At 36.1% G+C, this 15,182-nt stretch overlaps 1 protein-coding gene across 3 annotated transcripts in view; it reads left to right on the top strand.

Moving 5' to 3' along the window:
• TRAK2 (trafficking kinesin protein 2) overlaps positions 1-15,182 on the top strand; it is a 65,858-nt gene that overhangs the window by 11,635 nt on the left and 39,041 nt on the right. The window contains exon 1 of one of the 3 annotated variants that reach the window (XM_030324104.1): positions 6,800-6,915. The exons of the other annotated variants lie outside the window; for them this stretch is intronic. The gene's annotated coding sequence lies outside the window, so the exon portion shown is untranslated. Of the gene's footprint in view, positions 1-6,799; positions 6,916-15,182 lie in introns of those variants that run through there. 3 annotated transcript variants of the gene reach the window in all.

Raw genomic sequence — 15,182 nt, 5'->3', positions numbered from 1 at the left:
TGTTTAACATTATCAGCTGATCTTAGAAAATTTTATAGTGCTAGTTTCACTTGTTATTTTCTACAGCAAATTCATGAATTTAACATAGAAGTTGGTTTGTTTTCACTGTCAAAAGAAGATAGTATCTGCTCAGGAAAAGTCTCACAGGGCAGTGATGTCTCCTATTCAATTGTTCAAGTCTAGAAACTGAAGTTTTCTCAGTGTACTCTGAGTTGATAGATCTGGAGGAAAAGACACACTAAGCAAACTCACTCAAGAAGAATAAACAAGCCAGAATGTCTGCCATTAATGTACAGTAGAACTATCAAGTGAACTGTATGTTTTGGTTTACAAACTGTATTTTTCTCTTATAGGAAAATTTGTAGGAGAAGCCAAGTTAACACAAGTTTTGTGTTTTTGTGTGCTCTTAGACATGGAGGACATCTGAAGCATACGGAACAATCTGCTTAGGGAATGGGGAGGGGTGGGCTGAGTAGCAGTAGGCCACACTAGCTCACAGTAGAAGGGGCTGAGGCTGGAGGACCAGGTGGAAAGCTATTGCAGTAGCCAGAGAGAGAGAAGGGCTTGAACTAAGGCCATGGCAACAGGCTTGGAGAATAAGTAGACAGGGACAGGTGACTACATGAAAAGAAGGAATTGAAGAGAAGAAAGATGACTCTTAGATTTTTGGCTCTACTGATCAGTTAAACTGATAATATTAACTAATTAGTAAAGCAGGAAAAAACAGGTTTCATGGGAGAAGGATATAAGTTCATTTTGGATTGTGATGAATTTATGGTATTGATTACAAGTTGATGTTTAGAGTTGTGGTTTAAAGTCCTATACCAATTTGGGCTAAAGATAGAGACTTGGGAAGTAATTATAATATAATTAGAAATTAAGGCCTTTGAAGTAGATGAGATTCCTTAGGAGAGAAAGGAGAGGGGCTTGATAAAATCCTGAAGAACAGGGGCTACTAGCTATTAGTAAGGCATGTAGAGAAAGACGGTTCTGAAATTTTCTCAGCTGCCTACTTACTGTGCCTGTCAGGCTCAGAATCTCATTGTCTCCTGAGTGGCAGATAATAGCCATAGCTCAAAAAATTTACCTGAACTTCATTGGCAAACCAGAGTCATCCATTGCATGTCAGTTCTCCCTCAAAAGATAACCTTATTTTGAAATCCTAGAGTTAATTGTGGCAACTGGTTTGGAAAACGATGACTAATATCTAAACCACAATGTAATTTGAACATCTCCTTGCTTAGCAGAATTACATTACTGAAAAAGTTGTATGTCTTAGATATGTAGAATTCTAGAAATCATTCTAGAAATATATATGTTTATAAATATGTTTATAATATTCTGTTCTGACCACTCCCATTTTAAGTTACACCCTGTTCCTGGTCATATAAGATTGCATGTGCATGTCCTGGTGCCACTGATTACTTTGTTGATCTTAAGAACTGTAGTACCTACAGTTTTTTCTTTTGGCATCTTTTGGAAACGGCTGCCTTATTATAAGTTTAAAATAACTGAAGGATTTAGGATCATCTTAAGTCACCAAGAGCAAGTTTACATTTGATTGTTAGAGGAGACAAAGAGAAATGAAGACACAGGTTTCTACCTCTTATTGAATTAATTCTGTTTTTAAAATTTGTATTTACCTTACTGCTATGCTAAAGTGGTGTTTAAGGGGTCTTCTTAGCTATTTTATTTGAAGATAAGTCCTGAAGAGCAGATTATACAATAATACTCTTAAGTCTGCCAGCATGATTACATCTGTTCAGTTCATTTCTTAATCTTCTGTGAACTGTTTGTAGGTTTTCAGATGATGATATCTCTTGATTTAATCTACAGCTTAAATATTGCCAATCAACACTGAAAGAATATACTTTCTGATTTGTTGGGTAAGGATGTATTTGGTTCTGGAAATATAGTATATATACTTTTGTGGTATAGTACCAATGGAATCTAGAAGCTGTTGTATAAAATGTCTCTGCTCGAGGTGTTTCCCCCATTTTTGGTTAAGAGAACAGGAATCCCAAATTCTATGCCATTTACTCTGCATTACTCATTTTTGAATCAAAAATCATGATTTGAATCATGATTTGAATCAAAAGGACACAAATTTCTGTTAAAAAAAGACTTTAAAATATTATAGCTATGATGATTTTATTAAAATCCCAGAATATAAATTCTTGACACCAACTGCTCTTGTGAATAAATATTTTATTGTATTGTATTGTATTGTATTGTATTGTATTTATTATTTTGGGGGGCTATAAAAGTTTATTTCAGGAACAATGTATTTCCTTTTTTTCTTTTTCAAATTTTTATTTAAATTCTAGTTAGCTAAGATACAGTGCAATATTGGTTTCAGGAGTAAAATTCAGTGATTCATCACTTACATACAACACCCAGTGCTCATCATACCAAGTGCCCTCCTTAATATCCATCACCCATCTTGCCATCCCCTACCCAACCTGCTCCAGCAACCTTCAGTTTGTTCTCTGTCTTTAAGAGTCTCTCATGGTTTGTTTCCCTCTCTGTTTTTATCTCCCCTCCCATATGTTCATCTGTTTTGTTTCTTAAATTCCACACATGAATAAAATTATGGTATTTGCCTCTCTGACTATAGCATAATACTCTCTAGCTCCATCCACATTGTTGCAAATGGCAAGGTTTCATTTTTTTTTGATGTTTGAGTAATGTTCCATTATACACACACACACACACACACACACACACACACCACCTCTTCTTTAGCCATTCATCATTCGATGGACATTTGAGCTCTCTCCATAGCTTGGCCATTGTTGATTATGCTGCTGTAAACATCAGGGTTCATGTACCCCTTTGAATCTGTATTTTTGTATCCTTTGGGTAAATACCTAGTGTAATTGCTGGATCCTAGGGTAGTTCTATTTTTAACTTTTTGAGGACCCTCCATACTGTTCACCAGAGTAGCTGCACCAGTTTAGATTCCCACCAGGAGTGTAAGAGGGTTCCCTTTTCTCCGCATCCTTGCAAACCCCTGTTGTTTCTTGTGTTGTGAACAAATATTTTAATGTATCTGTAACCCAAATGTCAGCTGAGTGTCCAGACAGACCCTTTAAAAGCTAAATAGTTGTCTTGAACCTTTAATTTCATGTTATGGGGAAGCAAAACCCTCCCTAAGATATCTGCAAATTCCTGGTGTTCTTGTGGCCTCTGAGCTACTGCCATCTGGCTTCTGTCTCCCTCTCCAGAGGAAGAAAAAACAGTTATTTCCCTAATCTTATGTAGAGCATCTTAGCCTTTCTTTTGATGCTGCAAGTCCTCACCTTCCACAAGTGGCTTTTCCATGTATTTTTCCCAAACAAAAGCTATTTGTTTCCTAAGAGGAGCTCTGCTATCATATGGTAAGATGATGAAATGTGTACCTTATTAGGTGTAATGTGATAATAATAACCCTTTTAGTAAATCTTATTTTCTCCATTTATCAAACTTTTAAATATTTATTTTTTTAAATACAAGTTTATTTTTGAGAGAGAGAGAGAGAGAGCGAGCGAACAGGGAGGGGCAGAGAGAGGGAGAGAATCCCAAGCAGGCTGTACACTGTCAGTGCAGAGTCTGATGCAGGGCCCAATCCCATGAACCACGAGATCATGACCTGAGCTGAAATTGTGAGTCAGGCACTTAACCGATGGAGCCACCCAGGGGTCCCAAACTTTTAAATATTTAACTAATTCATACTAAACGCAGTCTCCACACCTTAGAAATTATAAGAAAACCCTGTCTTGAAAAAGCTTTTGCAATATTGGAATTGGATATATTGTCTAACATTGTGTAGCTCTTGCCAGATCAGACAGAGAAAATAGTGCTCTCTTGAAAGGACATAGGATTTCAGATAGAGTTTGAAGAGACATGATTATAATTATATGAGAAGTAGTCTGCCTTCTGAAAGAGCAGTAGGGCTTCCTTGGGTTTTAAATTTTTTCCCTTTTATCTCCTACCTTGCTCCAAGTTTCCCTCACTTTCTAACCCACAGGCAAGCATTTTAATGTGTTTATAAGTTTAATGCAGAAAAAAATTAATTTATTGTGTAAATGTCATTATGGTATATCTAATGGCTATACTCCCACCGTGCATTCCCACCATGAGCATTTTATTCAGGGAAATTTTTATAAGAGTTTCCCTAACACTAGTAGTTAGTAATAAGAAAGGATTACCTTAGGTAAGAGTAATTGTTAGAACTCCTGAATTATTGCTAGGTGGCAGTTCCAGGTGAGATATGTAGCCATGCTTTTTATAAGAGCATGTACTTTTTGAGAATAGAGCTGTCAACAATATGGAAGGGTAGGAATTGATCTGAATTCTTCTACATCCAGATGACCAGGTATCATGAAATGGTATTGTTTGTATTTTATAATTCTACCTCCCCATCAATTTAACTTCTAAATTATATTTAACATATAAATAATTCTTAGTGTGTATCAAGTACAATATAACATTGGATTGTGAGTAACTTGTTCTACCAATGTTCCATAAGACTAGCAAACATTTCTAATAAATTTTAACTTGATAAACAACAATGTCTTGCAATATGAGAAGTATGTGATGCTGAACATCACATGATCACAACTGAACCAATGGTTCTTGAAATTCACTTTGATTTTTGAGTGCTTTGGATTACAAGCATGTTTCTGGAACCAATTATGCTTGCAAACCTAAGTTTGTTAACATATGCTTTAATAAATATTAACTCATTTAATCCACATAACAACTCAATAAGATAGGTACTGTTATTGTCCCAGTTTTATAAATGAGGAAACTGAGGCATAGAGGAATTAAGTTATCTAAGTATAGATTCAGTTTTAATAAAAATCTGTAAAAATAAATGGGTTATGTAGTATATGTTATTTCATAGTCCGTTACAAATATAAAGGTGCTGTTTAACTTTTGAATACCAACGTATGTAATTCATCCTAAGGCCAATAGGAAAGGGAAACACGTCTACTAACATGTTTAATATTATACTTCTCAGAATTTGAAAATAATATCTGATGATAGCAATAACTTTTATTAGATGCCATAGTTGGTACTCCAGCACATTGGATGTGTGAATTTTCCAGATGGGTAAACTTTATTTAAACATCATAAAATATTATCTTTTAATGCTTTCTTTTAAATCCTGTTTTTATGACTTGTTAAAGAGTATGTTTGGAAGCATGATTTAACATTTTCCTCATGATTGGTTTCATATTTTGATAACTGTCATTGTACTTTGATGAGCTATTATGATTAGCTATGAGGATGAGGATATAGATGTGAAATATGAAACAAAATGGCTCTGATAATGACTAGACCTTGCTTTCTTGAAAAAGCCCCTACTATTTTTTTGCTTTTGGATCATTTGCCTAACTTTATAAAAGGTAAAGTATGCAGTGTGCAACCACAGTTGTATAGTGTGGCTGCTCTTCTGTAAAATTGATCATTGACTCACAAGTGGTTCCTTGTCTAGGAAACCTTCAGTGTTGCTGTGGTGGTTTTAGCTCTTAGTGATTTAAAGACCTTGATGAATCACAGATACTTATGAGCAGTTACCCATTCACTATTCATTATTCACTATTCACTATTTGTTGAGGAAAGTACAGAGAAATAGTATTCCTTTCCACTTCAGTAGTTTGGGCTAGCTTACTTCAAAGAATATAAATTCATTATCTTTTGCAAACAAGATATCAGGCTCAAGTTTCCTTCAGACCTTTAATATTTGGCTTGAAATGAAATGCCAAGCATGAGTAACATCTCAAATTACATGTCTAAATGTACAGGACAGAAAACCCTGTTCTTGCATGGTAGATTTACTTTCTTCTACATTTTTTAAACACAAACTCATCTGTTTAAAATGTATAATTCAAGAACTTTCTGGCTAGAGACAGAGTGTGCCCCAGAGCAGATTCAGTTCTGCTGATCACAAACAGATGGTCATTTCAACTCAGCCATTATTGTTATTTTTAGCATGTTTGTTTTATATAGATACTTTTGAGGTATCTCAAAAGTAGATACAAACTCCATTTCGTCCCTAAAAGCAGTGCTAGTGGTAGATTGATGGACACAAAAGTAGAAATGGTGTAAAAAAAATTGAAAGTGCAAAAATTACACATATTAAACATATGATTAGACAATAAGAATGATTCTGAAAGACAATTCCATGAAAAAAGATGGGCCTGTGCTATTGACAGCAAAAGGTGAAGAAATGTGAATGTTTGAAATGGTTTTGCATTAGAAAAAAAAATTTTTTTTGAAATGGGGTGCCTGGGTGGCTCAGTCAGTTAAGCATCTGACTTCAGCTCAGGTCATGACCTCATGGTTTGTGGGTTCAAGCCCTGCATCAGGCTCTGTGCTGACAGCTCAGAGCCTGGAGCCTGCTTTGGATTCTGTGTCTCCCTCTCTCTCTGCCCCTCCCCTGCTCATGCCCTGTCTCTCTCTCTCTCTCTCTCAAAAATAAACATTAAAAAAAATTAGAAATTGTTTTGGCAGAGGATGATTGCTAAAGTGGGATGCCTTTTTACTTATTTATTCAAAGATTAATTCATTTAAAGTTAGGAATTTAAGAATTTAAAGGCTAAGCATGGTGAATGCAAGTGCTTCTGTGGAAACTTATCAGAAACCACAGATGGCACCATGGGTTTTTCCTTATCTGCAGGTGAAGCTCTGGTGCGGATTCCTTAGCTGCCAGAAGTTCCCTCCCTTCTGCTGTTGGTAGAGATTGTGGCGGGGGTTTGTCTGCCTCAGCAAATATTTATTGTAAACAAAACAGAGAAGTTTTTAAAAAATGCCCAAAATGTATCATATCAGGTAGAAAGGAATGCAGAGCCCATAAACCTGAATCTCACTTATGGTTTTGGGCTTTTAAACCAATGGATTTAACAGCCTTTGGAATCCAACCTGTTTGTAAGTAGAGCTGCCTCCATATATTTCATATTCTGAAAATCCTACTGATCTTTAAATCTAAAAAAGATCTCTAAAAAGGGGGGGGGGATACAAAAAAAAGAGATGATACCAAAAAAGGGGGGATACAAAATATTTGCTGGGCACAATTCCTGTTTCCTAAGGGTGAACTTTACAACTGCTGGTAGGATAGCTATGCTGAATATAGCCGATTGTAATATACTGGGGCACATCAGTCCAGCTAGACGTGGTGTTGATGTGTGGTCTCTGCCTTTGTGAGGTCTGCTACTCACTCTTCAGGATGGATTGTGGTGGTGACACCCCACCCCTTTTTTCAACTGTTATACTAAAGCAATCATACTGTCTTTTTTTGTGATTTAAGACCTGGTTTTAAAATTAATGGGTTTTTTGGTAAATCTTACCTTTGATGTAGCTGGACAACATTAAAATTAGTGCATATCTGCATCAAAAATCTATTTAATGTATAAATATAGTAAATTTATTTTATTTTTTAAATTATACAGGTTATCTTTAGACCGGATTAGGGTTGTTGCTGCCTAAAAGAGCTCCTGCTGATGGTGATTGGCACTCTTCCCATTTCTCCATGCAAATAAGCAGACAACATGTACTCTAAATTAATCCCCAAAGTATTATTTGTATAGTAAAGTTTTAAAGTGTATTTCTAACTTAAGTATTTGTTAAATTTTTTTTTTTTTTTTTTTTTTTTTATTGTTTAATGTTTAGTTTGAGGGTGGGAAGGAGCAGAGAGAAAGGGAGAGAAAGAATCCCATGCAGGCTCCTCACTGTCAGCATGGAGCCTGATTTAGGGCTTGATCTCACAGTTTCTGAGATCATGACCTGAGCCAAATTCAAGAGTCGGATGCTTAACTGACTAAGCCACCCAATAGCCCCTATGTGTTTGTTAAATCTTTTGTTTACTTTAATTGTAGGCTCTGTGCTTTTGTTGAGATGAGGTTTCTCTGAATTGTTTTAGTCTTTTCTGTAAGCCTATTTTGGCCAGCATATCCTGTTTTAAGGAAGTAGCAAGATTTTTTTTAAGGCACAGAACCTATATTTAGGCACACACTGTTGACCATTTAGTTTCCATGGCTAGGCTAAACTAAGTCATTAGCCATGATGTGTTCTTCCAATAATATCCCCATCAATGACATGTTTTGGTTGTTCTTCTTAAGTCATATTCTTGTTTAAGTAAGTCACTTGGCTATTTTACTTTATTTTCTCCTAGATGTGCATGATTTATAAAGGTTGGCTTCTTGTTAAATAATGCATGTTTGGTTGATCAGAGAAAAGCATTGAAGTTGTTCCTGAAAAGAGTGAATAAAAATGGAGCATAAAAAATAGTTGGTGCTCAAGGAGATACTAAGAATATGTTGTACGAACGAGGAAGGGCACTGAAAATGTGTTGTTTGTGCTTGCCAGAGTTTGCCAGCAGTTTCTACTACATTTAGAACTCTGATTCTGCAGTCTTTCTTAGAAAGGAAAATGATAAATGTCACTAAACTGACATCACTTGTTAGAGGGCAGGCAGTAAATGGGATTTCTTATGTTAAGAGAAAAATGCCATTAAGTGTCACAAGTATGGTTTACATTGTTCCCAACTTTGTGTAAGGCACAATAACAATAATATTATTAATGATACTAAAGTAGTACCATTTAGTAATGATAGAAATAGTAACTAATATTTGCATAGAATTTACTCTATTCTAAAGCATTGTTCTATTACATGTATTAACTTGTGTAATTCCCCCAACTGATTCTCTGAGGTGGGTGTTAATACTATCCTCTCCTAACTCACTTAATCCCCATAGCCACCAAATAAATAGAGCCTGTTATTAGGTCCATTTTTAGGTGAAAAAAATGAGATTAAGTAATTTGTCCAAGGTCGTACAACTAGTAAGTGGTGGAACTGGGGTTCAAATATAGGCAGCCTAGATCCAGAATCCATGTTCTTAACCGCTGTCAGTAGGCTGGATAATGGCTGTCAAAGAGACCCAGATCCTAATACTCTGGAACCTGTGAATATTACCTTATATGGCATAAGGGATTTTGCAGAAGGGACTAAATTAAAGATTTTGAGATGGGGAGGTTATCCTGGATTTTCTAGTTGGGTCCTAAATGTAATCATAGGTGTCCATATTTATACAAGGGAGGTAGAGAGTGATTTGATGAAGGTTTTGTAGCAGTAGAAGCAGAGAGATTTGAAGATGCTTTGCTACTACTGGCTCTGAAGGTGGAGGAAAGTGTCCTGAGCCAAGGAATGCAGACTTAGAAGCTAGAAAAGACAAGGAAATGGATTCTTCCCTAGAGCCTTCAGAAGAAGCACAGACCTTCCAATACCTTGGTTTTGGCCCATTGAAACCACTTCATCCTTTGATGTCCAGAACTGTAAGATAACAAACTGGTGTCGTTTCAAGCCACTAAATTTTTGGTAATTTGTTGCAGCAGCAGTAGGAAACCAATATAGCTTCTATGCTATGAATAAAGATACTAGTTATAGTTAAGACTTTTATTGTAACATCCCTTCCCCAGAATCCTTGAAGGAATGAACTTCAGTAAAAATCTTCTTCAGTTGTCCTGCTTTATAAGGCACCCGTCACTTTATTGCTCAGTCCTTTTCTCTTTATATATGAAGATTATTCAATCGTTAGACTATAGAGTAGTCTAAACAGGGTAGCTATTCTGAGCTCAGAGTTGGCTGTTGAGCCAGAAATTTAAGAAATACTAGGCAGAAGACATCATCTTTTCTTTAGGCCCAAACAAAAGGGGAAGCTGAAGGGAATGAGCATTTTAGTGTCTACTGTATGTCAGGTACCAAACTAGGAATTTCTATTTTTTATGTAGTTCTCATACCTGACCCTCCCTATAAAGAGTAAATTATTACTCCCACCTTGACAATGAGGAACTGTTAAATAATGTGCTCAGGGCCAGAAGACCAGTAAATAAGATAAAAATTCAGGTTTGTCTGATGCCAAGGTGCATACATTGTTCTATGCTCAGCATTGCTACTCCAAACTAATCCTACTGAGGCACTCAGATCTAGACTAGGGCACATCCAAAGGGTCTATTTCCTTAGCTCTAAAGAGTCATCGGAAAGAACATATCATTTCCAGATCATCTCTGATCTGGTACACAGTCTTCTGGTTAGGCAGGTTCCTGGATTGCCCTGGAAGTCTAGATTCTTCCTGCACGACTCTGAAGATGGACTTAGTTCTGTATTCAACTTGGTATTCTTTATTCTTATATAGAAGAGTTAAGGCTAAACAATTAACACCACCTCCAAAACTAATTAAAAAGCAATCCTCCAGAGCAAAGATCTGGAGTCCATAGTTGAACTTTATACACAGTTTTTTTGTGTCTGTGTTTCTATGTGATACATGTAAATATAAAAAACAGAAAAAGTAGGAATGCTATAATAAGAGTAAACCACCTAGTAGGTAAGAGTGGCAGGCAGAACGTCCCAAGGTTATCATTAGATTTTCACAATGGTCTTTGATTAAAATATGTTTAAGAACCATAGTTCTGTTTAAAAACCAATTTGGCCCAGTATGAGAGGCACTTGGCTTCTATTCTCTCCTTTTTCATCTCCCTCCTGCTCCCTCTGTTTCTTCCTTTTTTATCTTCCTTTCCTCTCTACTTCTTTCTTCACATGCAAATTTGTAACTTACTACTTTTTAAAAAATGCTTTCTTATAAATTGAAATAACTTTAAATACACTTGTAAGTGTAGGAAATAAAAGTCTATTCTTTACTGAAATTCTTCAAGAAGTAGTGATCTAATTATAAGTATCTAAATGTAGGGTGGAACCCTGTTTAAGAAGTTGATCTAGGAAATCATTGATTTAGACAGATGATTATTTAATCCCTGAATTATTTTACTACTAGATCGGGAATTGGCAAACTTTTTCTGTAAAGGGTCAGAGAGTAAATATGTTAGGTGTTGCCTGACTTATAAGGTCTCTGTCACAATTACTAAGCTCTCCCACTGAGGCATGAAAGCCCAATCACTTATCAATAAGTGAGTGTGGCTGTGTTCCAGTAAAACTTCATTTATGACACTGAAATTTGAATTACATATAATTGTCACACATTTTGAATCATTATAACTTTGATTTTTTTCAACTATTTAAAAATGCAAAAACTATTCTTTAAAAAAAAATTTTTAAGGTTTATTTATTATTGAGAGACAGACACAGAGTGTGAGCAGGGGAGGGGTAGAGAGAGGGGGAGACACAGAATCCGAAGTAGGCTCCAGGCTCTGAGCTGTCAGCACAGAGCCCGACATGGGGCTCAAACTCACAAACTGTGAGATCATGACCTGAGCCGAAGTCGGTTGCCCAATCAACTGAGCCACCCAGGCGTCCCAAAAATGTAAAAACTATTCTTATCTCAGGGGCAGGCCAAATTCATCTTTCAGGCAATAGTTTGCTTACCCTGCACTAGATAGCCTGTTATACACTAGCATGCTTATTCTTATATTTGCATTACCATTCTATTTTTAAAAATACATTGCCGGGTTAATAATCTATAAATTTGGGTCTCTGGAGTATTATAATTTAAAAGACCTTGGTAAAGATTATATGTAACATAAAGACTTAAGAAAGTTTTTGTTTGCCTACTGACGAATCATTATCCCCTCCCCCACTTCTTTTTTGGCAGAACCCCTAATTAAGATTTTGTTCAAATACCTGATGGTCATATATTTCAGAGTTTGCTTTCTTCTTCCTCCCAGTTTCAGGGTATGGGAGTGGGCAAATCTTTATTGGTTTGATCCAATTTTCATTCCTTTTCCTTTGTGGTGATTGATTTAGGAATGGCAATTTGGACAATAAGGTACATGGGGAAGAATTCAATTGCATACAATAGACTGATCTTGCATATGAAAATGAATTTTTGACAGCTGGAGTTAAAATCAAAATACCTAAAGAAATACTTTTGAATTTTACTTCATTTTGCACTGGCCACTGCAGATTGCTGTCTTAAGTTTTTTTATTTTTTTGTTTTTGATTTTTTTAAGTCAAGTTAGTTAACATACAGTGTAGTATTGGTTTCAGGAGTAGAACCCATTGATTCATGACTTTCATGTAACACCCAGTGCTCATCCCAACAAGTGTCCTCCTTAATGCCCTTCACCCCTTCGGCCCATCCCCCTGCCCACCTCCCCTTCAGCAACCCTCGGTTCATTCTCTATATTTAAGAGTCTATTATGGTTTGCCTCCCTCTCTGTTTTTATCTTATTTGTCCTTCCTTTCCCCTATGTTCATCTGTTGTGTTTCTTAAATTCCACATGAGTGATTTTCTGATATTTGTCATTCTCTGACTTCTTTCACTTATCATAATTGCCTCCAGTTCCATCCATGTTGTTGCAAGTGGCAAGATTTCATTCTTTTTGATCACTGAATAATATTCCATTATATATGTATACCACATCTTCTTTAAAAAATTTTTTAATGTTTACTTGTTTTTGAGGGAGAGAGAGAGCACAAGTGAGGGGGTGGGGAGAGAGAGAGAGAGGGAGACACAGAATCTGAAGCAGGCTCCAGGCTCTGAGCTGTCAACACAGAGCCTGATGCGAGGCTCAAACTCACAGACCATGAGTCATGACCTGAGTTGAAGTCAGAGGCTTGACTGACTGAGCCACCCAGGTACCCCAACCATATTTTCTTTATCCATTCATCAGTCGATGGACATTTGGGCTCTTTCCATAATTTGGCTTTGGGGATAGCACTGCTATAAACATTAGGGTGCATGTGCCCCTTCAAATCATCATTTTTGTATCCTTTGTATAAATAACCTAGTAGTGCAATTGCTGGGTCGTAGGGTAGTTATATTTTTAACTTTTGGGGGAACCTTCATACTGTTCTCCAGAGTGACTGCACCTGTTGGAGACAAGGGAAACAAAAGCAAAAAATGACCTATTGGGACCTCATCAAGATAAAAAGCTTCTGCACAGCGAAGGAAACAACAAAACTAAAAGGCAACCAATGGACTGGGAGAGGATATTTGCAAATGACATATCAGATAAAGGGTTAGTATCTAAAATCTATAAAGAACTTATCCAAACTCAACACCCAGAAAACAAATAATCCAGTGAAGAAATGGCCAGAAGACATGAATAGACACTTTTCCAAAGAAGACGTCCAGATGGCTAACAGACACATTAAAAAATGCTCAACATCACTCATCATCAGGGAAATACAAATCAAAACCACAATGAAGTACCATCTCACACCTGTCAGAATAGCTAAAATGAACAAATCTAGAAACAATAGATGTTGGCGAGGATGTGGAGAAAAGGAAACACTTTTACACTGTTGGTGGGAATTAAGTTTTTATTTATATTCCAGTTAACATACAGTGTAATATTAGTTTCAGGTGTATAATATAGGGATTCAGCATTTCCATAAAACACTCAGTGCTCATCACTAGTGCACTCCTTACTCCCATTACCTATTTAACACATCCCCCCACCCACCTCCAGTCTGGTAACCATCAGTTTGTTCTCTGTAGTTAAGAGTCTGTTTCTTGGTTTGTCTCTCCCTTTTTTCCTTTGCTCGTTTGTTTTGTTTATTAAATTCCACATATGAATGAAACCATACGGTATTTGTCTTTCTCTGACTTATTTCACTTAGCATAATACTTTAGTTCCATCCGTGTTGCAAATGACAAGATTTCATTCTTTTTTATGGCTAATATTCCAGTGTGTGTGTGTGTGTGTGTGTGTATGTGTGTACATACCGCATCTTCTTTATCCATTCATCAGTCGATAGACACAGGCTGTTACTGTAATTTGGCTATTATAAATAATGCTGCTGTAAACATCAGGATGCATGTATCCATTTGAATTAGTCTTTTTGTATTCTTTAGGTAGATACCTAGTAGTTGCTAAATCATAGTGTAGTTCTAATTTTAATTTTTTGAGGAGAATCCATATTGTTTTCCATACTGGCTGCACCAGTTTGCATTCCCACTAACGGTGCACAAGTGTTCATTTTTCTCCACATCCTCACCAACACGTGTTATTTTTTGTGTTTTATATTTTAGCCATTCTGATAAGTGTGAGGTGATATCTCATTGTAGTTTTGATTTATATTTCCCTGATGATGAGTGATGTTGAGCATCTTTTCATGTGTCTGTTAGCCATCTGTATGTCTTCTTTGAAAAAATGTCTATTCATGTCTTCTGCCCATTTTTTAATTGGATTATTTGTATTTTAGGTGTTGAATTGTATAAGTTCTTTATATATTTTGGATACTAATCCTTTATTAGATATGTTCTTTGCAAATATCTTCACCCATTCTGTAGGTTGCCTTTTAGTATAGAATTTTTAAATTTGTATTTATTAAAATTTTCTGAATTCAAATAGAAAAATTAAATTTTTATTATGTCAACAAAAAATTATAACTCCTTTTTTGGGAAGGAGTTGTTTATTCCATTATGTCTTTTTTTCCTTACACAATGTATTTTTCAAAAAAAAGGCAACCCTATGCCAATAATCACAGAAGTTTTCCAAATTTTACTGGTCCATGTAAACCTTAAAGTCTGGGTGTTGGAAATCTTGGTCTGTACTCAGTAAACTCCATTCTTACTACCTCACTTCCTGACTCCTTGCAGCCTGGCCCTGGGCCTAACTTTGTGGCTGAACTGGTTTCTAGAAGGTTAACATTGATTCTATGGTCTCAGCACCCTCTTTTTAAACCAAATTTCCCCTTTGCCTTTTCTGTAATGTTTAATTCTGTTGCCTATTTCATCATTGAAACTCTTTTGCCTAGCATTTACTGAGAACGCTTCTGTATCTACTTCAGTGACCATTTTTCAGTTTCTTTTAATGCCTTTATTTTGTTCCTATTGTGACTCTTGTTTACAATGCCTGTAAATAGTATGCATGGGAATGAATTAGCCATAAATAGAAGCTGCAAGTTGCTAAGTAGAGACTATTTAGTAGAGACTGTCTTTTGATATAAAGCTAGGCTTATAATCAGTATTAAATAGTTTCCCTAACTGATAACAGTTGTTTTTTTCAAGTATACACATATGTTTAATGCATTGCATTCCTTGGTATGTATCTTTATTAAACCACTTCTTTTTTATTGGACTTAAAATTTTTTTTTTAATATTTATTTATTTATTTTTGAGAGAGACAGAGAGAGAGCGGGGAGGGGCAGAAGGAGAGAGAGAATCTCAAGCAGGCCAGATCTGAGCTGTCAGTGCAGAGCTCAATGCGGGGCTCGAACTCACAAACCGTGAGATCAT

The sequence above is a fragment of the Lynx canadensis genome, chromosome C1 (genome assembly GCF_007474595.2).
Source record: "Lynx canadensis isolate LIC74 chromosome C1, mLynCan4.pri.v2, whole genome shotgun sequence".
NCBI classification, from domain to species: Eukaryota; Metazoa; Chordata; class Mammalia; order Carnivora; family Felidae; genus Lynx; species Lynx canadensis.
Note: the sequence above shows the minus strand (reverse complement) of the source record. Positions and strands in the feature narration are given on the sequence as shown.